The sequence below is a fragment of the Erythrolamprus reginae genome, chromosome 2, assembly GCF_031021105.1.
Source record: "Erythrolamprus reginae isolate rEryReg1 chromosome 2, rEryReg1.hap1, whole genome shotgun sequence".
NCBI classification, from domain to species: Eukaryota; Metazoa; Chordata; class Lepidosauria; order Squamata; family Dipsadidae; genus Erythrolamprus; species Erythrolamprus reginae.
In genome coordinates, this window is record NC_091951.1 from 322,930,997 (window position 1) to 322,952,523 (window position 21,527).

Genomic DNA, 21,527 nt, shown 5'->3' on the forward strand with positions numbered 1-21,527 from the left:
ACGTTGCAGCATATGATCTTGTGGGCAATACTCAAATCGTGTTTTAGGCGCCGTAGTTCTAGGCTTTCTAGGCCCAGGGTTGTTAGTCTATTTTCGTAGGGTATTCTGTTTTGAGTGGAGGAGTGAAGGGCTCTTCTGGTGAAATATCTTTGGACATTTTCAAGGGTGTTGATGTCTGAGATGTGGTATGGGTTCCAGACAGATGAGCTGTATTCTAGGATGGGTCTGGCAAAAGTTTTGTAGGCTCTTGTCAGTGGTGTGAGATTGCCTGAGCAGAAGCTGTGTAGGATCAAGTTAACAACTCTAGAAGCCTTTTTGGCGATACTGTTGCAGTGGGCTTTAGCACTTAGGTCATTCGATATTAGTATTCCAAGGTCTTTTACTGAGTGTGGGTTGGCAGGATAGTCTTCCAACTATTCCCCAAGTGAAAAAAAAAAATCATTCACACTCTTCTTGATGACAAAGGCCTTGTTTGGGCTTGGGTTTCATTGAGTTTCAGCACTTTTACTGTTTTCCCACAGTATGTGTACTTCAGGGGTGGGTTCCACTTATCTTCGCCACCGGTTCGCATCGTGATGTTTCACATACATCCCCTAACGCAATTTCACTTCCTCGCATGCTCAGAGGATGGATTCAGCCCAAAACACAGCTGAGAAGTTGATTAGTATAATAGCTAGAACACTTGCTTTTCATATAAAACATCTTCAGTTCAAAACACAAGAAGTATGACTAGCTCTGTGTGTTTGTCTTTTGCATTGTTTCTAAATATTTAATAAAAATATTTTTGTTTTTCCTGTTGCACTGGGCAACCAGACAGTATGGACAAGCCCATAGTTAACTCAAGGTGAAAAAGGACCTTCATTCAATTATCACATAAGAGAGAACAATCAAATTGCCCAAATTGTGCAAAACCAGGCTCCTTAAATGATAAGGGATTCTAAAAGCAAATCTTTTAAAAAGAAGTTTTATAAAGCTAGGAAATAGGAAGAGATGCTAGAACTAAAAACAGAAAGTATGCTGTAAAGTTATGTGAAATGTGGCCAAAATGAACATGTAGTAGTAGGTTTTTTTTGCATTCTCTACATGGGGCTACCTTTGAAAAGTGTTCGGAAACTTCAGATCGTGCAGAATGCAGCTGCGAGAGCAATCATGGGCTTTCCCAAAAATGCCCATGTCACACCAACACTCCGCAGTCTGCATTGGTTGCCGATCAGTTTCCGGTCACAATTCAAAGTGTTGGTTATGACCTATAAAGCCCTTCATGGCACCGGACCAGATTATCTCAGGGACCGCCTTCTGCTGCATGAATCCCAGTGACCAGTTAGGTCCCACAGAGTGGGTCTTCTCCGGGTCCCGTCAACTAAACAATGTGGCTTGGCGGGACCCATGGGAAGAGCCTTCTCTGTGGCAGCCCCGGCCCTCTGGAACCAACTCCCCCCAGAGATTAGAATTGCCCCCACCCTCCTTGCCTTTTGTAAGCTGCTTAAAACCCACCTCTGCCGCCAGGCATGGGGGAATTGAGATACTCTTTCTCCCTAGGCCTTTACAATTTTATGCATGGTATGTCTGTTTGGTTTTTATAATAATGGGTTTTTAACTGTTTTTAGTATTGGATTATTATTATATGCTGTTTTATTATTGCTGTTAACCGCCCGAGTCTCCGGAGAGGGGCAGCATACAAATCAAATCAAATCAAATCAAATCAAATCAAATCAAATCAAATCAAATCAAATCAAATCAAATCAAATCAAATCAAATCAAAAAATAATAGGTCTTCAGTGAAGTCAAAGAGAAGATTCAAATAAACAAAGGAATTATTGTTTCACAGATGTGGCAAATAATGTTGTGCCTACTTCAGTTCTTTTCTTGAGAGCAAAGGGCAGAAATAAAAGATGTGGGGAACAGTTTTATAAAGCTAGGAAATAGGGAGGGAAGCCAGAACCTTCCAGGACAGGACAACTAGCTATCGGACACACCATTGCTCATTGCTGGCACATGAAGGCAAGTGACTTGACCGGGAGGGGGGGGATGTCTTAAAAATGTGTAGATTTCAACTTCCAGAATTCCTCAGCCAGTATTAGAACAATGGCTTTACCCAGAGGTGAGCTCATACCAGTTCGGGCCAATTCTATAGAACCAGGAGTAACATGGCGGCCTGAGTCACTAGAACTGGCAGAGGCCCAGGCCTGCCACCCCCCCCCCCCCCGAGCCTGTTCTCTCAGCAGATGTGCACAAAAGGTATACTTCCATTGTGATATGAACCTGTGAAGAAGGTAAGTAGATAGATCCCACACCTGGCGTTATCCCTTATTCAATCTGACTGTAGTAATATAAGCTGTATCTACTTAGGATATACAGTGATACCTCTACCTAAGAACTCCTCTATCTACGAACTGTTCTAGGTAAGAACCAGGTGTTCAAGATTTTTTTGCCTCTTCTCAAGAACCATTTTTCACTTACAAACCCGAACCTCTAAAACTGTAACCGGAAAAGGCAGGGAGAAGCCTCTGTGGGGCCTCTCTAGGAATCTCCTGGGAGGAAACAGGGCTGCAAAAGGTGGGGAGGAACCTCTGTGGGGCCTCTCTAGGAATCTCCTGGGAGGAAACAGAGCTGAAAAAGGCAGGGAGAAGCCTCCATGGGGCCTCTCTAGGAATCTCCACCGTCCCTATGGTTTCCCCAGTCACACACATTATTTGCTTTTACATTGATTCCTATGGGAAAAATTGCTTCTTCTTACAAACTTTTCTACTTAAGAACCTGGTCATGGAACGAATTAAGTAGAGGTACCACTGTGCGTATAATTTCAGAATGCTCAAAGTGAGTCATGAATATTGAGTATCCTCAGATGTCTTCAGGAGCAGGTGTCAAAAAAGGGTCAGGGCCTTGATCAAAGACAACAACATGACTTTTTTGGACTCTGCCCACCAAGATCCTTGACTAGGTCCCTATTTTAATTCCCATCCTACAGGCACAAATAAGGAAACTAAGCAGAAATCACATTATGTGAATGCATAACAAGTTCTTGGTTTTAAAAAAGACTGTACTTGGAGCAGGGCTGTTCAGCCTTTGCAACTTTAAAACCTGTGAGTCCACAAGTCTTAAAGTTTCCAAAGTTTTGACATCGCTGGCTTAGAGCCCTAGGTGTGCACATACTTCCCGATCTTTCTGAAACCTGAGACACTAGCCCATAAAGTGTTAAATATTTGCTTTATAAAGGTAACAATTCTCATCCACTTTTAAACATGAGAAGCTCTGACATGCCACAAGAACACTTCCTTCTTCAATGGAAAAGATTACTGCCAAATTCCCACACCTGCACCTCACCTAATACTTCTTGCAAGCTCTGCTAAATGCATTATAACAGGAACTATTGCCAAATTCAGCTTAACATAGTTATTGACAAGCTGTAAAACTGCAGATATGTCAAGACGCTACATTTTGGTATTCAAAATGTATAAACAGGGCATACTTTCAATGGTATTCTAATTCTTGCATCAATAATAGGTTTTAAAAGGTTATTTGAACAGGGAGTCTCTTCTCACAGTTGCTCATGCCCTTATTCGCCTCGAGGTTTGACTACTGCAATGCCCTCTACATGGGGCTACCTTTAAAGAACATTGGAGCCTACAGTTCATGCAAAATGTAGCCGTATGAACTGGTTTTGGCCTTCCAAGTCATGTGCATATCTCACCATCACTCCGCAAGCTGTATTGGTTGCCAATTGGTCTCCAGATGCAATTTAAAGTGTTGGTTATGACCTATAAAGCCCTATATGGCTTAGGACCAGGTTACTTATGGGACCGTCTTCTGCCTCAAACATCCCAGCGGTTGGTCACGTCCCACAGAGTCAGCCTTCTCCAAATCCCGTCAGCCAAGCAATGCCAGCTGGCAGAGCCTAGGGGAAGAGGCTTTTCTGTGGGAGCCCCGGCCCTCTGGAACCAACTCCCTCCAGAGATTCGCACTGTTCCCACTCTCCTGAGCTTTCGCAAGGCCCTAAAAACTTATTTTGCTGGCAGGCCTGGGGCCCTTGAGCACTAGCATCTTGTTCCAGCTGATGATATGAATGGAGGATTGTGGTTAGAATGAATATGAATGTCTAGATTTAAATAACTTGGGATTTTATATTTGGGTTTCCCTCTGCTTTATTTTTTATTTTATTTCTATTTTTGTAAGCCGCCCTGAGTCTACGGAGAAGGGCAGCATAGAAATCTAAGTAAGTAAGTAAGTAAGTAAGTAAGTAAGTAAGTAAGTAAGTAAGTAAGTAAGTAAGTAAGTAAGTAAGTAAGTAAACAAACAATCAAACCTCAGTCTGGAGACTTTCCCTCCTTTTTTTCAAAAGAGCCCATTTTAATTGGCATATCATCTCCTGAAGATGGTTTGAGAGAACAAAAAAAAAATCATGTAGAATTGAGCACTGAGTAAAATAAGATAAAGGAAGACTGGTCCAACTCTGCCATGGCATCTACAGCAATTGGGGGGAAATTCCCTAAATTGTTTGACAAATATAAATAAATAAATACATACATAAATAAATAAAAAATAAATAAAAATAAAATAAAATACAATAAAATAGATGCAAGTACCTGACCAATAATTTTAAGTACTTTACTTAGTTGCCTGAGAACGCCTAAAATATTCATAATAAAAATTATCACTTAAAACTTATAAAACCAAGCAATACAGAAAAAAAGAACCTCTGTTTGAGACACACACATTAGCTTGTATTTGACTACTGAGCAATGCATATTTTATGGATCATTGAGCATAGTATTATTTTGATAAGGTGGGTCTTACAATAATTTCTACTTTCGATTGACATTATTTGTAAAAAAAATAGTTTCCTATATTATGTGTCAGCAGTTTCCTAATCAAATAGGAAAGTAAAATATGTACATGTTAAGTAATTGGCTTAGGAGCCACAAAAATAACAATAGCAAAAGTTTGCCAACTTGAAAATGTTTGCCCACAAGCAAAGATTATTGAAGGTCTATATCCTGTCCCTACATGATAGCTGTTTAAGACGAACAATTTAACCAAAGGGTTTTAGATTCCATTTTAATTTCTTCCTTTAAATAGCTAGTTGCTAGAAATATAAATGGTGAATTTTCTGTTTTATTTTCCGATACTGTACTTTATCATTGATCACACCAAAGGCTGCAAAACTGCAAAGTAATTTCAATGGATTTATCTAGTTTCTCCAATCAATGCCTCATTTCTCAGATATTTTTGTAAGCCATTAGTGACCATCTGGTACCTTGCTATAAAAAGAAAAATACCAAGACAAAGAGCAAAAGACTCTACGTAATGTCAATTTATAGATGTAGATGCAAGATTAGAAACAATTCTTATCCTATACATAGAAAAACAAGGTATGTGTTTTTCCAGAATGGAGAAGACTATGGCAAGGTAATGGATATATATGGGAGTCAAAAGCCAAGCATCTGAAAACTGGCTGTCCCATATGATTCACAGGCCAAGGCAAAGTTTTGGGCCCAGGAGTCCATGCAATCTCAAAAAATATGCATATTATTATTATTATTATTATTATTATTATTATTATTATTTAGCTTTGTATGCCGCCCTTTTCCAAAAACTCGGGTGGCTCACAGAATAAATATAGAAATAAAGCGTACAAAACAAATCCAATGCATTAAAAAAAACTACAGCTAAAAACCCTATATATTACTCAATCAGACAATCCAGTCACACCATGTAACACATTTATTGGTCAGGGGGGCAAGATCTAATTGCCCCAGGCCTGGTGACATAGGTGAGTCTCAAGACTCTTGTGGAAGGAGAGGAGGGTGGGGGCAATACGAATCTCCGGGGGGAGCTGATTCCAGGGGTGAAGTTAGCAGTGACATTAATCCCAAAATCTCACAAGGTAAATCAAAAGCATAACATTACTGGAAAGGGATAAAAATGCTCCAGTTTGTACTTGGTGACAAGTTTTGGACCAAACTTACTTATTTAAAAGCTTTAAGTACAAAGATATTTGCTAGAGCCAGGTTACGGCAATTTGTCTTTCCAATGACTTTTAATGATAGTGCACATAATCTCCAGTCTGCTAAAAATAAACCTTTTAGGCAAACTTGTTCCACAGGTTCATGCAACTTTACCTAGATTAGGAAAACTCTCAGATGCTACATATTCAGCTAATGTTACGAGCAGTAGAAAAAGCATAAAAACATGTAAAAAAAATAGGATGCTGTATTGCTCAATCCAAAGTTAAGCAGAATTTGCTTGACTTGGCCAGAATAAAAGTAGAGTTTTCTCCAACCCTGTTGTCCTGCAAAAATCTTGGCTGCAGTCACCATCTTCTTAACCAGATAACTTTAGATTTAAAGTTTTTTCTCCTCTTTCAGTTTCTTGTCTACAGTTTCAAAGAATGTAGAGCTATATATAAAGGTGACAACTATTCTTGAATTGAATGTGTAAATATACAGTCCTACAGTCATTCCTGAATTATGACTGTACTTCAAACTGCAGGTGGGAGATTGCATAAATGGATTCTCTTTCATATGGTGGTAGACTTTAAGAGAAACCCTTCCACCCTTCCACCTCTCACAATACTAGACAACACAGTATCAACAGTAGAGACCTTCAAATTTCTAGGTTCTATCATATCTCAAGACCTAAAATGGTCACCTAACATCAAAAACATCATCAAAAAAGCACAACAAAGAATGTTCTTTCTGTGCCAGCTCAGGAAGCTCAAACTGCCCAAGGAGCTGCTGATACAGTTCTACAGAGGAATCATTGAGTCTGTCATCTGCACCTCTATAACTGTCTGGTTTGGTGCTGCATCCCAACAGGACCGACACAGACTTCAGAGGATAATCAGAACTGCAGAAAAAACAATTGCTGCCAACCTGCCTTCCATTGAGGACCTGTATACTGCACGAGTCAAAAAGAGGGCGGGGAAAATATTTACTGACCCCTCACATCCTGGACACAAATTGTTTCAGCTCCTACCCTCAAAACGTCGCTACAGAGCACTGCACACTAACACAACTACACACAAGTACAGTTTTTTCCCGAACGCCATCACTCTACTAAACAAATAATTCCCTCAACACTGTCAGACTTTCTACTAAATCTGCACTTCTATTCTACTAGTTTTTCTGATCATTCCTATCACCCATTTCCTCCCATGTTGACTGTATGACTGTAACCTGTTGCTTATATCCTAAGATTTTTATTAATATTGCTTCTTCATTGCTTATTTGACCCCTATGACAATCATTAAGTGTTGTACCACATGATTCTTGACAAATGTATATTTTATTTTATGTACGCTGAGAGCATATGCACCAAGACAAATTCCTTGGTTGTCCAATCACACTTGGCCAATAAAAATTCTATTCTATTCTATTCTATTCTATATGCATGTGTCTTTTAATATGTCCCCAAGAATGAACTAAATATTTATTAAGAGTTTAAAATGCTGCAAATATTCTTTCCAGGTGGCATGTTTTGAAATTTTGAAAGAGAAACATTCTATTTATCAATATGAATAAGAGAAGAAAGTCAGCAAGCAGTTTTAACATTTAAAACAACCAAACGTAAGTTTCAGAAAATTGGCTATTCACATTCTTTTAAAAGTCTATTTTTTAAAATTGTTTGAAAGAGTTCAAGACCTGCTCAGCCTTTCTGTGTATATTTTATCTACGTTTCTACTTAACTGAAATGCAACATTAAATCCCAACAGTGAGATTAAATTGGTTCAAGAGGAGGAAGGTTAGTAGGATAAGGAGGTTTAGTCTGGATTTTGAACAGAGTTGCTAGAACATTTAACATCAGCTCTTTTGGATATCCTGGATTCTCTTATCTTATCAAACTGTCAGCCTGGACAATTTAATTTCATGAGTTATCCCTAAATCTTGTGCTCCAGGAACGGACCTTTTGATATTGGATTTCGAGGCACCTACCAGTCCCATATCAATCCCTGACATGCCTTAACAAATTCAAGATTAGTGTTCTTTGCTGCCACTTTGCTGATTTATGCAAAAGGCACGTACAATCCTTTGACTTAAAAACAAAGGGAACTGCTATGACTGCCTCATTACTCAGAGCATGTAAGAAGTAAATTCAACACAGTGCTGCTGCATATCTTTGGGTTGGGGTAGTCTAAAATAGTTTCTGGAAACTGTTGTTTGTGAGCAAAGAAAGGCGGCGGTTAACTCTGTCTCAAAGCTGCTTTTCAGGAAGTGATGCTTGGCTCAGTGCTCCCCAACATTTTCATAAATTGCCGATGTAAGGAGTTAGTTCGCACCCTCGTCAAATTTGTAGACAATGCCAAGCTGGAAGGGATTTCTAACATCTCAATAAATAGAGTCATGGTTCGAAAAGGTTCTTGATAGTCTTATTTTTATTTATTATTTATTATTTTTTATTTATTCTTTGTCCAATATATGAAGGAGAATAGACATTAAGTAATATATATAATGATAGAAAGTAAGAAAGAAGAGAGGTTGGAGGAAAGGAGAGAAAATGTATGAGATATGAGATAAGGAAATAAGATTGGACAGGGGACGATAGACACATCAGTGCACTTATGTACGCCCCTTACTGGCCTCTTAGGAACCTGGAGAGGTCAATCGTGGAGAGTCTTAGGGAGAAATGTTTGGCGCTTGGGGCTGACAACACTGAGTCTGGCAATGAGTTCCACACTTCGACAACTCGATTGTTAAAGTCATATTTTTTACAGTCAAGTTTGGAGCGGTTGAATTAAGTTTGAATCTGTTGCGTGCTCTTGTATTGTTGCTGTTGAAGCTGAAGTAGTCATTGACTGGAAGGACATTGCAGCATATGATCTTGTGGGCAATACTTAAATCGTGTTTTAGGCATCGCAGTTCTAAGCTTTCAAGATCCAGGATAGTTAGTCTATTTTCGTAAGGTGTTCTGTTACGAGTGGAGGAGTGAAGGGCTCTTCTGGTGAAGTACCTTTGGACGTTTTCGAGAGTGTTGATGCCTGAGATGTGGTGTGGGTTCCAGACAGATGAGCTGTATTCGAGAATGGGTCTGGCATAGGTTTTGTAGGCTCTAGTCAGTAGTGAGAGATTGCCAGAGCAGAAGCTACGTAGGATCAGATTAACAACTCTGGAAGCCTTCTTGGCAATATTGTTGCAGTGGGGTTTAGCACTTAGGTCATTTGATATTAGTATTCCAAGGTCTTTTACTGAGTGTGGGTTGGCTGCGAGAATTTGTTTATTCGGTTCATAAGTGTGGTTTGGATTCTTTTTGCCGATGTGGAGGGTAGAGCATTTGTTGGTTGATATTTGAAGTTGCCAGGTGTTAGACCAATCTGAGACAAAGTTGAGGTCTTTTTGGAGAGTGGGTGTGTTGTTGGTGGTGTTGAAAAGTTTCACATCGTCGGCAAAAAGCACACAGTTGCTTGCGATATTATCACAGAGGTCATTGATGTATAGGATGAAAAGAGTAGGACCTAGTACGCTGCCTTGGGGAACGCCGCTTTTGACAGGGACGGGGGAGGAGATGGCGCTTCTGATTTTGACAACTTGTTGCCTGTTTGACAGGAAAGCAGTAATCCTGATCTCCAGCCAATGAAATGCAATTTAGTGGCAAGAAATCTAGGCAATTGCATTAGGTGGGAAAAATCGCGTGCACAGGCACAAGAGAGAAGGCATCTTTTCTTGGTGGTAGTATTTGTGATCAGATTTTTTGTGTGTCGTTGTAGACCATATGCAGTGATTGCTCTACTACAGGTACAGTCAGGTACGCAGAACCGGTAGAAAAATTTTGAATTTTTTTATTTTTTTCCCTACTGGGCTCTGGTTTGTTTTTCCTATTGCAGTAAATGAGGTTGAATGTGTATAATTTTAGAAGAGCTGTACATATGTGTGTGTGTATGTACATATATTTTATATAGTAGATAATGTATATTTTGTGTGCCTCTGTGTAATAAGTATGTACATAGAGGGCATATATACATAGAATTAATGTAATAGTAAATATCAGGGAAAGGATAGAAGAAGAGATATGAGAATAAAATATGTTAATGAGGAATAGAGGAAAAGATATATGTATGGAAGAAAAGATATATAAGATATAGGAGGGACAAATGGACGGGATGAAAGGCACACTAGTGCACTTATGCTCGCCCTTTACTGACCGGAGAGGTCAATTGTGGATAATCTAAGGGAAAAATGTTGGGGGTTGGGGGTTGACACCATGGAGTCCGGTAATGAGTTCCATGCTTCGACGACTCGATTGCTAAACTCATATTTTTTACAGTCAGGTTTGGAGCAGTTAACATTAAGTTTGAACCTGTTGCGTGCTCTTGTGTTGTTGCGGTTGAAGCTGAAGTAGTCGTTGACAGGCAGGATGTTGTAGCATATGATCTTGAATATTCCCTCCTAAGATACCTTTTATCAAGGCTAAACAATCTACCGTAATTAGCTTTTTTCTTTTAAACTTTTATTTCCAGCTGCTCTTCAGTGTGTTCTTCCTTGCACCTATTTCAATTTATCTAACTCCCTCAAAGTGACAGGATAGAATATGACAAAGCACTTAGGTATGGCTTGACTTGTGCAAATACAGTTGACCATTTATGCCGGGTGATATGGAAACAGTTTCTATTTGCTGATTTAGGTGCCATAACACAGTACTGAGTCATATTGACGATCCAGTTCAACTCCAAAATCCTTTTCACATACAACAGCATCCAACAAATTAGCATCATTTTATAGACTAGTTATGCCAGAGTTGTGTTCCTCCCAGTACGGACCAGTTCTAGGTGGCCGGAGTGGCTAGAACCGGCAGCGACCCAGGTCTGTCATGCCCCCCAAGCCAATTCTCCCAGTGGCGCCACAAACCAAGGGGCATGTTTATTATTATTATTATTTATTCTTTGTCCAATATACAATACATATGAAAGAGAATAGACATTAAGTAATATATATAATAATAGAAAGTAAGAAAGAAGAGAATTAGGAGGAAAGGAGAGAAAATGTATGTTATATGAGATAAGGAAAGAAGATTGGACAGGGGACGATAGGCACATCAGTGCACTTATGTACGCCCCTTACTGGCCTCTTAGGAACCTGGAGAGGTCAATCGTGGAGAGTCTTAGGGAGAAATGTTGGGGGCTGGGGGCTGACAACACTGAGTCTGGCAATGAGTTCCACGCTTCGACAACTCGATTGTTAAAGTCATATTTTTTACAGTCAAGTTTGGAGCGGTTGATGTTAAGTTTGAACCTGTTGTGTGCTCTTGTGTTGTTGCTGTTGAAGCTGAAGTAGTCGTTGACCGGAAGGACGTTGCAGCATATGATCTTGTGGGCAATACTTAAATCGTGTTTTAGGCGTTGCAGTTCTAAGCTTTCAAGATCCAGGGTAGTTAGTCTATTTTCGTAAGGTATTCTGTTTCGAGTGGAGGAGTGAAGGGCTCTTCTGGTGAAATGTCTTTGGACGTTTTCGAGAGTGTTGATGTCTGAGATGTGGTGTGGGTTCCAGACAGATGAGCTGTATTCGAGAATGGGTCTGGCATAGGTTTTGTAGGCTCTAGTCAGTAGTGAGAGATTGCCAGAGCAGAAGCTACGTAGGATCAGGTTAACAACTCTGGAACCCTTCTTGGCGATATTGTTGCAGTGGGCTTTAGCACTTAGGTCATTTGATATTAGTATTCCAAGGTCTTTTATTGCCACTCTTGTTCTGCGGACCTCATTTGAAATGTAACATTTGTGATTCTTTTATATTGATTCCAAACCCTTTTACCCCCCTCAACTGTACTTAAAAGTTCAGGTCAGGGTGAGTGCTGTCTAAAATATGCAGTGCACAACATGGAGCATTCATTGATGCCGGAAAAAAATCTGTGCTCACATGCCTCAATTAAGGGCAACACTGCTAAAGCATTATTCTCTCTCCATCTGAGGCAAGTCCAGACACAAATTGAAATATCTGAACTATGCCAGCTTTTATTAAGCATTTCAGCTAAGGGAGGCCTTTTCATATCTTTCTGTGCTCTCCAAAGCCCAAGTATGGAAGGTTTTTCTCTATTGTGTAGAAAGAATGCAGCCAAGTTCCTAAGTAGACTGTGTAACTGCAGGCAGTTTATTGACTCTATCATACTCACTGTAGTTTAACTCCTAGATCTGAATATTCATAGCAAAACCTCCTAAAGGAAAGAGTATAGATTAATGGCTAAGCCGGAATATAGAACTTTGATATGGAAAGTTGCAACTTCAAAAGCTACCTGCCAAACACATTAAGTCAAACTGTAAACAGGGATGCCCTCAAACACCAAGGTAAGAAGAGGATCTGCACTCCCCCTGTTGTTGCCATGACCATACACATTGCCCACACTATGCTGCCTCGGGTGAACTCTTCCCTGCCACAGCAATGTCTGTCCTTCTATTATTTTCACAATTGGCTGCTCATCTATACTACTATTTTGTGGTAACTATGTGCACATCATTTAACTTGGTCAATGCAGGGCAAGTGAATATCTTTCAGATGTGGCGAGGGGGGCGTTTGCCCAGGTTCACCTGGTGCACCAGTTTTGGCCCTATTTGGACCGGAAGTCACTGCTCACAGTCACTCATGCCCTCATCACCTCGAGGCTCGACTACTGTAATGCTCTCTACATGGGGCTACCTTTGAAAAGTGTTTGGAAACTTCAGATCGTGCAGAATGCAGCTGCGAGAGCAATCATGGGCTTTCCCAAAAATGCCCATGTAACACCAACACTATGCAGTCTGCATTGGTTGCCGATCAGTTTCCGGTCACAATTCAAAGTGTTGGTCATCACCTATAAAGACCTTCATGGCACTGGACCAGGGTATCTACAAGACCGCCTTCTGCCGCACGAATCCCAGCGACTGGTTAGGTCCCACAGAGTGGGCCTTCTCCGGGTCCCGTCAACAAAACAATGTCGTTTGGTGGGGCCCATAGGAAGAGCCTTGTCTGTGGTGGCCCCGGCCCACTGGAACCAACTCGCCCCGGAGATTAGAATTGCCCCCACCCTCCTCACCTTTCGTAAGCTCCTTAAAACCCACCTCTGCCATCAGGCATGGGGGAACTGAGATATTCTTTCCCCCTAGGCCTTTACAATTCATGCATGGTATGTTTGTGTATATGGATGTTTGGTTTTATAATAAGGGTTTTTAGTTGTTTTAGTATTGGATTTACATGCTGTTTTTTATTACTGTTTTTAGCCATCCCGAGTCTATGGAGAGGGGCGGCATACAAATCCAATAAATAAATAACAATAAATAAATAAATAAATATAACTCAAGTAGCAGTGGAGCACAAGGTTAATTTCAGCTCTGATTTATTTTGGGTTAAACTGCCTTCATCATCATCAGGGTTTATGAATACCATGACTCAGTCAAAACTCAGGCGGTTTGAACACTCTCTCAGTTCTTTGTGAAAAAGAATTGGAGATAGCTAGAGGTATAACAAGCAGGAAGAGGGAGATTGTGATCCCGCTGTATAGCGTGCTAGTAAGACTACATCTGGAATACTGTGTTCAGTGCTGGAGACCTCACCTACAAAAAGATATTGATAAAATTAAACTGGTCCAAAGACGGGCTACAAAAATGTTGGAAGGTCTTAAGCATTAAACTCATCAGGAAAGACTTCATGAACTCAATCTGTATAGTCTGGAGGACAGAAGGGAAAGGGGGGACCTGATCGAAACATTTAAATATGTTAAGGGGTTAAATAAGGTTCAGGGGGGAAGTGTTTTTAATAGGAAAGTGAACACAAGAACAAGGGGTCACAATCTGAGGTTAGTTGGGGGAAAGATCAGAAACAACGTGAGAAAATATTATTTTACTGAAATAGTAGTAGATGCTTGGAACAAACTTCCAGCAGACGTAGTTGGTAAATCCACAGTAACTGAATTTAAACATGCCTGGGATAAACATATATCCATCCTAAGAAAAAATACAGGAAATAGTATAAGGGCAGACTAGATGGACCATGAGGTCTTTTTCTGCCGTCAATCTTCTATGTTTCTATGTTTCTAGATATGGAATGTTCAATAAAGGAAGTCTTTTCACAGCATGGATCCTACCTCTCAAATGATAATTGGCCACAACAGTTGTTAGCTGTTATTAATAACTGCTTGGCCAATTGGACAGAGATGTAAAGAAACCTTAGCAGTGTCTTCCTGGTGCAAAAGCTCATGGGATACTCAGTGGTGGGTTGCTACCAGTTCACCCTGGATGGGGTGAATTGGTAGCTGCAGCAGTGCGAGGCTCTGCCTACATGCTCGGATGCCTGTGCACATGCATAGAAGTTTCTGTTCATGCACAGAAGTCCTCCATGCACACATTCCCAAAAGTGAACCAGCAGCAAAGGTAATTGAAACCCGCTACCCCTAGGAATTTTGTGGAAAGCCAAGTTATTATTTTGTATTTCCAAATGATGATTGGTGATATTCATGTGTGCTATAGATCCACTGGCGAGTAGATTGTTTTGGCTTAGTGCTCCTGGATTACTTAGTTTTATAAAAGGAGCCTGTGCTCCAAAAAAAAAAAAATCCTTAGAGGAGTGCTCCAGAGGACAGTGGAGAATAGGGGAGTCCTGTTGTGCAATGATCAATTGGGTCACAAAGAATCAGACACGATTTAGTGATTGAAAAATAAATGCTTCTTCTGTGGTCACAGTCAGTCTCAGAGAGACTGTCAGATGTGAAAGATCAAGTCCACATTTGAAGGTACAATTAAATTGCTAATCACGCCCATGCACAGGACTCTTCTCGATTAATTATTAGCATCGGCTGAGAGTTAGAGAAAAGTCCATATAATTCAAGGGAGATTGGACTTAATTTGCTTGTGACACCATAGGAATTCTAGGCTGATCCCTCTTTTGACTCTGCGCCCAGGTTCTGCCAATCCTACATGTAAACAGTAGCTAATCTCACTAGCTGATTTTGGGGACAAATTGAAAGCTCAATGGGAAGAGGGCTTGACCTCAGTTTATTATTGAACTGACTCTTCCAATTGAAGCAGCTGCTTTACTTTGCCTGATCGTTCCCACTCTTCACTTTGGAGCACCATTTGGTTGTATGGAGCACTATTCTTGAGTGCATGGAGTGATTCTTTCTAATCTACTTTGATATCATTGAAGTACTATAGAACATGCAGGAATAGATCTCAGCAAACTGATGTAGCTATAATATAAATATACTGCTCAAAAAAAATAAAGGTAACACTTAAACAACACAATAGAATAGAATAGAATAGAATTTTATTGGCCAAGTGTGATTGGACACACAAGGAATTTGTCATGGTGTATATGCTCTCAGCGTACATAAAATAAAATATACATTTGTCAAGAATATTGTGGTACGACTCTTAATGATTGTCGTAGGGGTCAAATAAGCAATGAAGAAGCAATATTAATAAAAATCTTGGGATATAAGCAACAAGTTACAGTCATACAGTCAACATGGGAGGAAATGGGTGATAGGAATGATGAGAAAAACTAGTAGAATAGAAGTGCAGATTTGGTAGAAAGTCTAACAGTGTTGAGGGAATTATTTGTTTAGTAGAGTGATGGCGTTTGGAAAAAAACTGTTCTTGTGTCTAGTTGTCTTGGTGTGTAGTGCTCTGTAGCGACATTTTGAGGGTAGGAGTTGAAACTTCAAGTAAATCAAACTTCTGTGAAATCAAACTGTCCACTTAGGAAGCAACACTGATAGACAATCAATTTCACATGTCAGCACATTCCACTTTGTACAGAACAAAGTATTCAATGAGAATATTTCATTCATTCAGATCTAGGATGTGTTCTTTGAGTGTTCCCTTTATTGTTTTGAGCAGTGTATAACCTTGGCACTCTGCAATTCCTTGATTCCATTGAAAAAACATTATTGTTATTTTAAATGGAAAATTGGAGCCTTTTTTCTTATTTTATTAACTCTGATGGGTTTGTCTTTTGGCTTCTCTGTATTTATATAAATAAACCAAATAAGGCCTTATCCCTCTCCCTGTGCTGTAGTGAGCTTTTTCTGTAAGCATATTAGTTACATTTGAGGCCTTTTGCATCAGAATTATAGAAGAAAAAGTTTCTTCCAAATGTCCAGGGAGAAACCTGATTGAAGCCTTTTTAAAAAAAGAATCTAGCTAGATTCATACTGGTGTGGTTAGCTCTGCCCCAGCTCCTGCCCCAAGGACTGTGGATGTGGGGGAGACATCCACATGCTGCAGGCCTGTTTTGCCCCCCCTCCCCGGTGGAATCTGATGATGAAGGCTCCTCTGACCAAGAAGACATGAGTGACAGGGAGGAGGAGAGTGTGGCAGACAGCTCAGAAGGAGATCAATTATCTAGCTCCTCCTTGGATTCAGAACAAGAGTTAATGATACAGCCACGTATGCAGAGAGCGATGCATAGGCAACAACAACTGAGAGATTATTATCAAAGAAAATGAGGCCACCTGTGGTTGGGTGGGGCTGTGGTAATTAGTGAGGCTGCTATAAATAGCAGCCTGTGGGTTTGGCCATTGTGGAGGATTATCTGATCGTTGCGTTTTGTGACTGCTTTACTGACTTTGACCTTTTGTGTGCTGATTTTTCCCCGCTTTGAAATTAAACCAGAGCAAAGTGTGTTTCACTTTGTGAAAGAAGAAGGACTGTGAATTACCTCACAGCTGCAAGCTAAGTATCACAGAACTGATAAGGGACTTGTACAAATTACCAGTTTGTTTGGAGACCAGTGCTCTTTGCTGTACCAAAAGAGGGCTTGGTTTAAGTGAATTTATAAAGAACATTGTTTTGACTTTTCAAATGTTTGTGTGTCTGAAATTTGTACCTGTGAATTTTTGGGAGGAGTCTACCAGAGAGCCCAACACAACACATACCTCCTTCCCTTATTAATGGGAGACAATGCTGTACAAAATCAAATAGCTAAGTTCATGAAATGGCTTGCAAACTGTCCACCTTTGAACTAAAGAGTGCATTAATGCACAGAAGCACTTAAAATATAGGAATAAATATACTAAGAAAATGCTGCATTCCTTACGCAGAAGCTTTATTTTTTTATTTTTTAAAAAAAGTGTGTTAGAAGCTAGGGCTTGGGGCTATATACCAGTTTTGCTACAGACCTCAGTTCAGCACATTGTATGATAAATAAAAACAGACCCGTGTCATGACGTTCAAATTCCCCCATAATTGGGATCAAGCTATTTGAAAGATTCCATTCTCCCATTATGTCTGTGTCCTTGTTTCTATGTCCTAGGAGAGGACCCCTAGTTGTGCCATTAAGCAGCATGAGAAATAGCCTCCAGCAGCTCCTTGCACATACCAGGAATAAGAAGTAAATTGTTCACTATGGATTTGTTGATGTAGTTTCAATGACAAGGACTGAAAGAGCCACTTTTATGGGATCCTCTTTAGCCATTGTACTATGGATGATCTTGGGCATTACCGTATTTTTCTGTGTATAAGACGCCTCCTCCCCCAGAGCGTTCCAATAGGGTTGCGAATGGCTGCCCTTTACCGGTTAGAACTGCAAAGGTCTTCAAAACCTGGCAAGATTAAGGCTTGTGGACTTCAGCTCCCACTCCTAAGGTAGCATGACTGGTGGAGGAATTCTGGGAGTTGAAGTCCACAAATTGGAAGTCCTTGAAGCTGTCAAATTTGAAGTTTGTAAAAAGTGTCCATGGTTTTAAAAAGTATTCTGCTACACTGGTATTTTATTAAACAATATAATACTACACCATTTGGTTCAGAATACTTTTTTCCTTGTTTTCCCCCTCTAAAATCTAGATGCGTCTTATACACCGGTGTGTCTTATACACTGAAAAATACAGTACACAGCTTGACCTTGGGTTCTACACAGGCGGGTACTTACCGCCGCTACTGAAATGATGCATGCGCAGCTCCAGGTCGCCGGCATCCACACGTGTGTGCTCCAGTGAGATTTTGCTTCTGTGCGTGCGCAGGAAGCAAAGTCTTGCGAGAGGATGCATGTGTGTGAGATTTTGGCTATTTTTCTTGCTTCTGCACAGGCACAGAAGCAAAACAATTGCCAAAATCGCTCTTGTGCATGTCATCTCACAAGATTTTGCTTCCTGCACATGCACAGAAACAAAATCTCACTGGAGCATGCACATGCGCACATTGGTGATGCAAAACTGTGCACGCAGCTCCATTTTCACTACCGGTACGCAGTATGGTCCATATCAGCTAGTAACCCAATGTTGGTTCTACAGAAGTTCCAGTAAATACTACTTACTACAGGCCCAACTGGGCAGCAAAATATCAGAAATTCCCTACCATAAAAAGCCAGATTGAACCCTTACTTTTCTGTCTTTCTGCTATCAAAAAAGGAGAATTTGTAAACTGCTGAGACTTAGACAGCAAAATATCAAAATTACCAAATAAAACACACCTACTCCCTTCTCTTAATATTTAGATTCTGGATAGGCCATTTCAATAAGTGTGTTGGATGTGATAGTATGCATGTGATTGTTTGATTTTAATGATTAGCTTTAAGATAATTTTTAAATTAACTAATGATAATGATAATGATAATGATAATGATAATGATAATGTATTAGATTTGTATGCCACCCCTCTCTGGAGACTATTCTATTAATTGTCTTAGAAATATTGTATCTTTTTTATCAAAATGGTGTAAGCCACCCCGAGTCCACGGAGAGGGGCAGCATATAAGTCCAATCAATGAATGAATGAAAGAAAGAATGAATAAATGAATGAATGAATGAATGAATAAATAAATTTCCCTTTAATCACCACATATGTATTAACTTGAAGGCTACTGTCTTTCAATCAACAAACCAAAAAACTCTGATTGAATTTTCATTTGGGAGCGTTGAGATTAGAAACTTTATACAGATTCTAGTGAAACCAGATTTCAGTCTTCTGTAAGATGTTTTGATTAGGCAAAAATCTATATCCTAGGTCAATGGCTTCAGGCAAAAATTCTTTACTTCCTTGAGCTGGGTTTTCATTCCCGTCATGCGGATAACATATAATGAAGATTTTGAATGGCATTTTCTCCATTCTTATTAACAGGGGTCCCAAAGTAAGAAGGAATGATGGTGTACTAAAATTAAAATGATGGTGTACTAAAATTGAAGTGAGGAAAGCTAAAGCTGACAATGAACAAAAGCTTGCAACAAAAGTAAAAAAAATAACAAAAAAAGGTTCTTCCAACATATTAAAAACAAGAAAAAAGTCAAGGAAACTATTGCTGGGAGAAAGCAGCAAGAAAATGACAAGCAATAGGGAGAAAGCAGAGCCACTTAACTTGTTTTTTTCATCTGTCTTTACACAAAGGGGAAAAACAGTATAACCTACCCAAAACAGCACCACAAAATACATATGAGGAGCACAAGTTAAAATAGGAAAGAAAATGGGTAAGTGAACACCTATCTACCCTAGACGAGTTCAAATCACCAGGACTGGATGGATTATACCCCAAGGTTCTGAAATAATTGGCAGACGAGATCTCAGAACTACTGAACAGTATCTTTCAAGGATCCTGCCAGAGGACTGAAAAAGAGATGATGTAGTTCTCATCTTCAAAAAAGGGGGGGAAATAGATCCATAAAACTACAGACCTATCAGCCTGACCTGACCAGGGAAGATTATGGGAAAGATAATCAAGCAATGAATCAATGAACACAAAGTACTAACCAAAAGCCGTGGGTTTGTCAAAAACAGATCATGCCAGACTAATCTTATTGTATTCCTTGACAAAGTAACAAAATTAGTGGACCAGAGGAATACTGTTGCTATAATTTATTTGGACTTCAGTAAGGCATTTGATAAAGTAAACCATAACTTACTACTAGAAAAAAAACACACCACCAGATGGATTCAAAACTGCTCACCAACCATACTCAATGTGCAATATTCAATGGAACTACATCTACATGGAGGGAAGTATGCAGCGGAGTACCCCAAGAGTCTGTTTTAGGCCCAGTACTCTTCAATATTTTCATCAATGACTTGGATGAAAGGATAAATGGGGAACTCATCAAATTTGCAAATAACACCAAACTGGCAGGAATATCCAACACTCCAAAAGATAGTCTCAAAATACAGAAGGGTGTTGACAGATTTGAATTTTGGGAGCTATCTAACAAAATGAAATTTAATGGTTAAAAAAAAGTAAGGTGCTGCATTTAGGCAAGAAAAACAAAATGCACAGGTACAGTATACGTGGTACCTTGCTCAACAGTAGTAGCTGTGAGTGGGATCTAGGAGTCTTAATGGGCAACAATTTAAATATGAGCCAGCATTGTGCAAAAGCTGCCAAAAAAGCCAACACAGTTCTAGGCTGCCTTAACAGAGGGATAGAACCAAGATCATATATATATACCCCTTTATAATGCTTTGGTAAGGCCATACTTGGAATACTGCATTCAGTTTTGGTTGCCACAATTTAAAAAGGATGTTGAGACTCTAGAAAGAGTGCAGAGAAGAGCAACAAAGATGATTAGGGGACTGGATGCTAAAACCTATGAAGAATGGTTGCGGGAACTGGGTATGTCTTGTTTAATGAAAAGAAGGACCAGGGGAGACATGATAGCAGTGTTCCAATATCTCAGGGGTTGCTACAAAGAAGAGGGAGTCAGGCTGTTTTCCAAAGCACGTGAGGGTAGAACAAGAAGCAATGGGTGGAAACTAATCAAGGAGAGAAACAACCTAGAACTAAGGAGACATTTCCTGATGATTAGAACAATCCTTGGAACAGCTTGCCTCCAGAAGTTGTAAATGTTCCAAACTGGAAGTTTTTAAGAAGATGTTTAAGAACCATTTGTCTGAAGCAGTGTAGTGTTTCCTGCCCAAGCAGGAGGTTGGACTAGAAGACCTCCAAGGTTTCTTCCAACTCTGTTCTGTTCTAAAAAGGATTGGGGACGCTGTCATAAAGCACTGGTTTTGAGCACAAGCAATGCTTTGTCTCCCTATGAAAATAGATAGCTAAGAAAAAGGACAAAAATCCCCAATTTCCTGCTGCCATCTTATAATTCTCTATTTAACACACAAACACATGACTGGTCACTTAGTGGCTTTTCAAAATTATGATCTACCTCCAATGATGGGCTCCTACAGGTACAGTCAGGTATGCAGAATCAGTAGAAAAATGTTGATTTTTTTCTTCTTCAGGGATCTGGAGGTTGAATGTGTAAATTTTTAGAAGAGCTGTGTATGCGTGTGTGTGTGTACATACACTTTATATAGTAGATAATGTATATTTTGTGTGCCTCTGTGTAATAAGTATGTACATAGAGGGCATATATACATAGAATTAAATAGTATATTTTGGATGTTCAGTAATAGTAAGGGAAATTGTATCTCTTTGAGGTTAGGAGAAGTCAGACACCCTAAGCCTAACCCAACCCTGGACGTGAATGACGTCAAGTTGGCCACATTTAAGCCAGTCACATGACCTTAAGCCACCCCGGTCACATGATCGCCAAGCCACTCCCACCTGGGCACATGGTCAGCAAGCCACCCCCACAAAATAAGCCATGCCCCACAGTGTGATAGTAAAAAAAATTCACTGCCCTTCACTGCCTACCTC